Consider the following 7,771-nt stretch of genomic DNA (forward strand, 5'->3'; position numbering starts at 1 on the left):
GACACGTACCATCGAACTTTCAGTTTTGAATTGAATATTTCTGCATGTTTTGAAACAGGTTATATTCTGCACTTGTGTTAGAACCCTAGAAAAAAATCAATGTTCATATAATCGGAAACCCTAAAATATTTTTTTCTTCTCCATACTGTAACCTTTTGGGGTATTGGATTTTGATAGAACAATTGTGTATTTCTCCTCTCTGTCAAAAATCCTTTTGATTGAGCAAAATCGTACTTGGTGTGTGGATACCTATTAATTAGTACCTCAATTTTTTGACCTAATAAATTACATTTATGCGTCTAGTTATTATAACAATTGGTTCTAACATTATGATCGATATAATACATATCTATTTAAAGATGATATTATTAAAAAAAATAAAAACAAAGCATCATTTTACCATGTTTATTTGAAAGAAAATAAGGTATTAGACTGATGTTTGCAGACACGACTGTTGTTTGCAAACCGGATTTGTTTGACTTGTCGTATGGAATAATCACAACGCTTTATTTTACATTTTTTTATTATGCTAAGTGATTGTAAAGTAATATGTGTTCTAAATACTCTCAATATTTTAATAATGAACACTCAATTATCTTGTTGCACCTGTTAATACTCGAATCATTGACCTCTAGAAACAATAACAATTCTTTAACCACTGAAGTAAGTTAATTCGTGCCTTTATTTGATATTTTAAGATTATTATTACATTAATTTATAGGAATGGAATTAAGTTTTTGAACTTCAAGGTTTAAAGGTCCAATCTAGGATCGGTTCGACCCTTCCTTCGATCTTATATGAAAACTAAATATTAAGATGTTTATGTTTAAAAAATTAATAAAAACTACTAAATATTACATACAACCTAGCATTATTTTTTTGTGAAAAAAATTCAAAGAATAATATAGGCGGACCTAAATAAATTTGTGATAACTGTTTATAAATATGAACTTGGATAAAATATAGCGTTTATATTTCAGACAATTTTTAGACAAATATAATTTTGTCATCATTATGCACAAACCAACTTATCTTAGTGGTTAAAGGAATTGTTGTTATTAGGAGTCTTGGGTTTGAGCACCAGTGGTTGCAGCCAGTGGCAGAGCCACAACTTGGTGAGGGTGGGTACGTAAATCCAAATTTTCTTCAATTAGTTTACTTATTTTACTGATGGTGACCACCCTAAAATATTTTGTGCCCACCAAGAAATATGAGTTTTCTTTGATTAGTTACTTATTTTACGGATGATGCCCACCTGAAATTTTATTTATACCCATCTCATTTAAAACTTTTATGTTGTTAACATAAGTGTGTCCGCCCTAAAAAATATTTTTGGATCCGCCATTGGTTGTAGCAAAGTGATTGGGCGTTCATTGTCAAATAGTTGAGAGTATTTAGAATAGATACTGTAACACCCTAATCCAGTTCGACATAAAGATCTATGGATTACAATGTTACACGAAACTACTAAAATAGTAACCCAAAAATTTTCTTAAAAACTGTTTATAATCACTGGAAATAAACTATCCAGAGTAGTAAAAATAAAACAAGATAATTTGGGTTTACTAAACGATGGGGAGCTCCCAAAATAATACAAACACTGAGTACCAATTAAAGTTACGAATGAAAACAAAATGGGTCCACAATAATACATGCTCTCTAAGATGACTCAAGACGTACCATTTGATCATCATGTTCGGATTAATATGAGGTATTAGGTAGGGTAATTGAATTCGGGTCAAGTTTGTGAGGACTATATGTGTGTGAAATAAATAAAACTCTATTCGTAATGACGGAACGCCCTGAGGACTAGAGGGGGCTATGGCTCCCACTCAAAAAATATTAAAAAATAGAAAAACTTTTATATAGATATATATATATATTTATTAAATTATTAAATTTGATCTTTAAAAAATATTTATAATAAGTTATTAAATTTAGTTGCTCTAAAAATTATGTATATTATTTTAGAATTTAAGAATGACTTAAATATCATTAATTAAAACTAGTTAAAATCCATTTTTTGTATTATTGTTTTATTTTTAAACGAATGAAGTTTGTTTTCATATGTTATTTATGATTTCAAGATGTAAAAAAAATAGTTATTATTTTTTCATGTTTGGTTGTTGATCATCTTTGAGTTGTTTATCTTCTTTAAGTTGAAACTTCAATCAAATTATCAAATAATTTTTTAGTTAAAAAAAATTAAAATATTTTTAATTCAATTTATATTTATGATTTTATTTTAATTATTTATGGTTAATATGTGGGTTTATGAATTTTCATTTCTAAAAAAAAATATAAAAATATTTTAAACATTTTTAATTAAATTTATATTTATAATTTTATTTTAAATATCTATATTTATTATGCATGTTTATGAATTTTCATTTCTAAAAATAAAAATATATACACAAATTTATATACATGTGTAAATATTTTAAAATGCCTCTAAATATATTGATTATAAAAATATAAATTTAAATTTTATTGATTTAAATTTTATATTACGTGAATATATTGTAAAATTAAATTGATATATTTTTATGGTCATATATAAGTTGTGTAAAATTATGGGTAGATAAAAAAGATTGGATGAATTATGTTTCTTTAAATTTATGTGAATATATGAATTTTAAGAATTTTTTATTTTTTATTTTTTATTAATGTGATATTTTGATATATATAAATTCCATTGACAAAAGTAATAAAATATATTAATTAATATAAATACATTTTTTTCAAATGCCCCCTCATAAGATAATGTTGATTTCTGCCCCCTATCTATTGGCCTAGGTTTAAGATCTAACTTGATTCTTTTTTTCCCCTACCATTAACAGATATTAACGATACATAAATTATAATGCAAGTGTTTTTCAAAAGTTTGATTTGCCTTGGTAATTAACGTGCACCCATTCCAAGTTAAAATCCTCAAATTTTAATTCTTTTTAATTCTATTTTTTTTTTCTCGCATAATTTAAAGGCTTAACATAAAAATAAGTGCTCAAACTATAATGTTTTTCCCAAAGTGGTGCCTAAACTTGTTTTCTAGTCAATCAAGGTGCCTAATGTTATAAACTTTAGCATTTTAGGTGCCCGAACAGTAACAACCGCTAAATTTTGTCGTTAAAGGACATGTATCACCTTTATAAAATTTTAAAAGAAAAACCCAAAATTTTATAAAAATGCAAAAAAAAAACCAAAAAACTTTTAAAACCCTAATTTCAATCATTTTGCCACCATTGGTAGCCACCATCGCCGTTAATCAACCGACCACCCATTGACAAGTGACTGGCTAACCGCCTACAACCAAAACCCCTTTGTTTTCACAATAGGCCAAGCACCCAACCGGTCGTGATTTAGGTTCGTTGTGTAGCTTTGCTTTTCAAGATTTTAGGGTTCATAAGATGTTTTTATGGTGATTTTTTATTGGATAACTAGTCAGAGGAGCAGGCATCGCCGGTTGGAGATTTGATCGACAGCAACGACAGCGATAGGAGGCGCGAACATGGATATATGGATTAGACTAGGCATGGCCGGTTTTGTAGCACTCTAAACTAGTATGACACATAGTCTACCAATTAGAATGCCGCATGGAACCACCAAAATGGCTAACCAAAATTTGTATTTACTTACTCAATTTAATATGATCGTTTGTAATACTCATTATAAAATAAATCAATCACAATTTAAATAAATCAATTTACATTAGAAGCTCCCAAAATATATAAATTTCAATTTACAAACCATCATTTAAAATAAGTTACTGACTAGAAAATACAAAACAAGGTTTACAAATATACATGCCCTCTAAAATAGAACACAATACGTACTCTGCTTTGATACTTAGTCTGGATCAAGGCTGAACAAATTGCTCATCAACTGCTCCTCCACTAATTTGCTTAAGGAAACAAATTCCAAACGTTGAGCTAACTACCCAATGCCACACTAACAACTAAATCATACTAAAAGTGCATCAGAAAAATGCTCAAGATACCAGATCTTATGCATCAGTGAGCATACTCGTATACTCACTCTTTACTCTAGGGTAGATATCATGGTGCGGCTGAGGATTGTGCATCTTGGAACTCACACACCCCTCTTGTCTACCAAGGATGTGGTATGAAATCTCTACATAAGACACAACACCCTCAACTAACCCACCCCTCGCGGGTGTCGGACCTCGCACCCTAGTTAGTCAGTTTAAAGTGCCTCGCGCACTACCTAAGGATATTTGAACTGATTCTATACATCGACACCACTATCTTTACTAAAAGAACTCGGGTGTCTTGTTCGTTTCCCGAGCATCAATCAAGGCTAGTTTTATGTCACCTTAATTGATCTCGTTTGTAAGTGTAATTTAGCATTATTATTGTTTTCACTTGTAGTCTTATATGAAGTAATTAGAAACCTCATTTCCCTCTTACAATCCCTTGAAAATTTATGTTCTGAAATGTACGATGGTACCGATACTGGTCCTTCAATATCGATATTGATCCCTTAGTATCGATACCTCTCTTTAGGTATCAATACTCTATTATATTTTCAACTGATAAGGAAAGGGGTAGTATCGATACTTTTAAGATGATGTACTAATACTAATCAGGGTATCGATACTAAATTTTGATTCGACACTATAAAAATTTCATATACTCTACACTGGGAGTATCGATACCAAATTTGGCTTCGATGTTTTCAAAAATGTCCTAGTACCTGTACTTACCCTCTGAGTATTGATACTCCTTCAATAACTTAAGAAATTGTGCACTGAGGGAAGAAAAGTATCAATATTGTTCTTATATTATCGATATCCCCTGCTTGAAATGGCCTTACTTAGGCTTTAAAATATGCCATAACTCTAAATCATATAATCTACCATGAAAGTAACTCATCATGCCTCAAATCAACTTCTTAGCTATAAAACACTTTAAATGACTCACAAATGGTATGAGGAAGTCGTAAGTGTGTTACCTTGCTTCTTTGGCTGCTAGAAAGGCCCTTAAATCGCTCAAGAGGCAATTCCTCTTTTCGTCATTCTCTTGTGTTTTCACCCACTTCTTTCACTAACCAAGAGTAAGAAAAGGAAATTACTAAACTTACTAGGTGGTTGAATTAAAAATAATGACACTTCCCAAAACTTGAATCTATAAAAAATAACTTAGAATCCATAGATTCTCTTAAACCTCCCTAAAACCCGGTTTTGGAAACTAAGTATAAAACTTGAGAAATAGGGCTTAAATTGAAGCTCTTTGATTATAGATTAGCATGTTTACCTTACCTAAATAAGACATCACTTCATTAGGGACCATGTCACTAAGGAAGATGTAGTTCTAGAATTTGTTGATACTTTGCACCAATTAGCGGATATTTTTATAAAACCCTTAGACAAGGAAAGGTTTTGGACGCTTAGAAGAGAATTAGGTTTAACTGACCTATCTTCACTTAGTGTTTAAAATAATTTAGCACTTTTAATAAATACTGAAAAATGCTTATAATAATAATTTTTGATTGCATTCTTGCTATTAGTTAGGGGGAGTTTATGATTCTTAGTGAAAATTAATTTTATGTTCAAATAATGTTTAAAGATTAATTTAATTGATTGAACATAAGTAATTTTTGATATATGAGTTGCCAACACCACTAGAGCCTATTTATTTAGCATTTTAAGTGTTTAAAACGGATTTTTAACATTTTTGTTCTTTATGCACCGATGCATTTAACAATGCATCGATGCATCCCTTTGAATATGCATCGATGCATAAGACCATGCACCGATGCATCCGTCGGGTTTTAGGTTTAAAATCCTCATCTTCTTCATTTTTCTCAAACCCTAAACACTAAAACATACGGCCATTCGACCCCTCTCTCTCCAAAATCTCTATTTTTGCTCAAAATCTTCGGGAAATCTTCGGATTCTTCAAGATTTTTATCCTACAAACCTGCTACAATCATTAAATCGCTCAAAACATCTCCACATTCCCCTCAATCCGAATTTTTCAAGGTAATTTTTCAAAAACTCTATTTTATTAATTTTTGAACTTAGGACTCGTTTAAATTAGTTATAGTTTGAAATAATTATCGGGCATTGGTTATATGATGATTCTAAACTAGTTTCTACAACGAATTTCATCAAAAACACATAATTTTTCAAAATTAAAATTTCGAATTTAAAAAAAAAAATTAAAATTAAGTGATAGTTTTGATTTAATTGTGTTGTTTTCATGAAAACTATACATATTATGATATTATTTTAAAATAGTTTTCAAAACTTTGCCCATTAGGATTATGTTAGAGAACCTTGAATTATTGAGGACTCATTTGAGTTTTGGGATTAATTGTTGTGCATACATGTGTTTTAAAATTGCAGGTGATATTCCTTTTTCGATTTTCCTTACCATGACTAATCCTAAACGCCCTAGGACATCCTCTAGTCGGTCTCACCAAAACCGTCCTCCCGTTCCTCAACATCCTCCTCCCGATCCTCCGATGGAGTAGACTTACTTGCCATGCTTTCTTGTTCTTAAAACTTGGATTTGATTTTTGTGGTTTGATTGATACTTTGAACTTGATTAGTTGTTGGATGTTTGTTTGAGGATTCTTGAACTTATTATATATATTTGGTTTGACATTTTAACGCTTTCTGTTTATTAATTTTGCATCATTAGAAATTTATGACCAAATTATGCCATTTCACATTTTATTATGAATATTGTTTATGAAAACTAATGGCTAATCTCTCTTTTGATTGTGATCTTAGCAGCCTATTATTAATAAATCAATTGGCTAATGTTTTTCAAAATTCTTGTTTAAAACGTTTTTATAGAGCCTTTTTGATTTAAAAAAAAGGGGGAGAAAATTTAAGATGTGCTATAGTAAGGGGGAGTAAGTTTTTCAAAATCGATTTCAAAAATAATTTCTTAAACAAATCTTAAAATTATTCAAATGTTTTTTTATATCAAAAAGGGGGAGATTGTTGAAACATTTTTGATATTTCGATATAACAAATTAAGTTAAATGAATTTTAAGATTTCACAAATGATTTTACAAATGTATATTCGATTCAATTAACCGAATATCAAATTATTACTCCAAGTTTTTCAAGATCAATTTTAATCCTTACTAAATGTGTAAAATTGTGATTTGTACTTAAACTATTTTTGAAACAATTTTCACAAAGTATTTTGAACCAAAAACAAGCCTTAAATCAATTATTCAAAGGCATGCACCGATGCATCAGTCCATGCATCGTTGCATCGATGAATTAATTGAACATCGAATGCATTCCATGCATCAATGCACTCTGAATATTTTCAAAACATCGAATGCATTTGATGCATCGATGCACAAGCCATGCATCGATGCACCAGGCTATTTTTCAAACATCGAATGCATTTCATGCATCGATGCACACTTGGTACACCGATGCATCAAGTGTTCCAACGGTCAAAATATTTGAATTTTACACGAATGCACCGATGCATCCTTGATCATGCATCGATGCATGAGATGCTCTACCTAGAAAAATTAATTGTTTTCACACTTAAACGGCTCTATTGACTCCACTAATTATCACCAACGTTCAGAATTGATTCAAGGGGTATTTAAACAAGTTATGAAGCCATTGATCAATAATAAGAAACATCAAGCAACTAGAATCAAGAGAGAATCAAAGAGAAAGCATCAAACCTCAAGTTTGAGCATTTCAAGCCTATTTTTCATTCAATATTCATTTGCTTTCAAGAACACTTTTGTACTCAATTGTATTTATCTT

This window comes from Hibiscus syriacus, unplaced genomic scaffold (genome assembly GCF_006381635.1).
Source record: "Hibiscus syriacus cultivar Baekdansim isolate YM2019G1 unplaced genomic scaffold, ASM638163v2 tig00111812_pilon, whole genome shotgun sequence".
Classification (NCBI taxonomy): Eukaryota; Viridiplantae; Streptophyta; class Magnoliopsida; order Malvales; family Malvaceae; genus Hibiscus; species Hibiscus syriacus.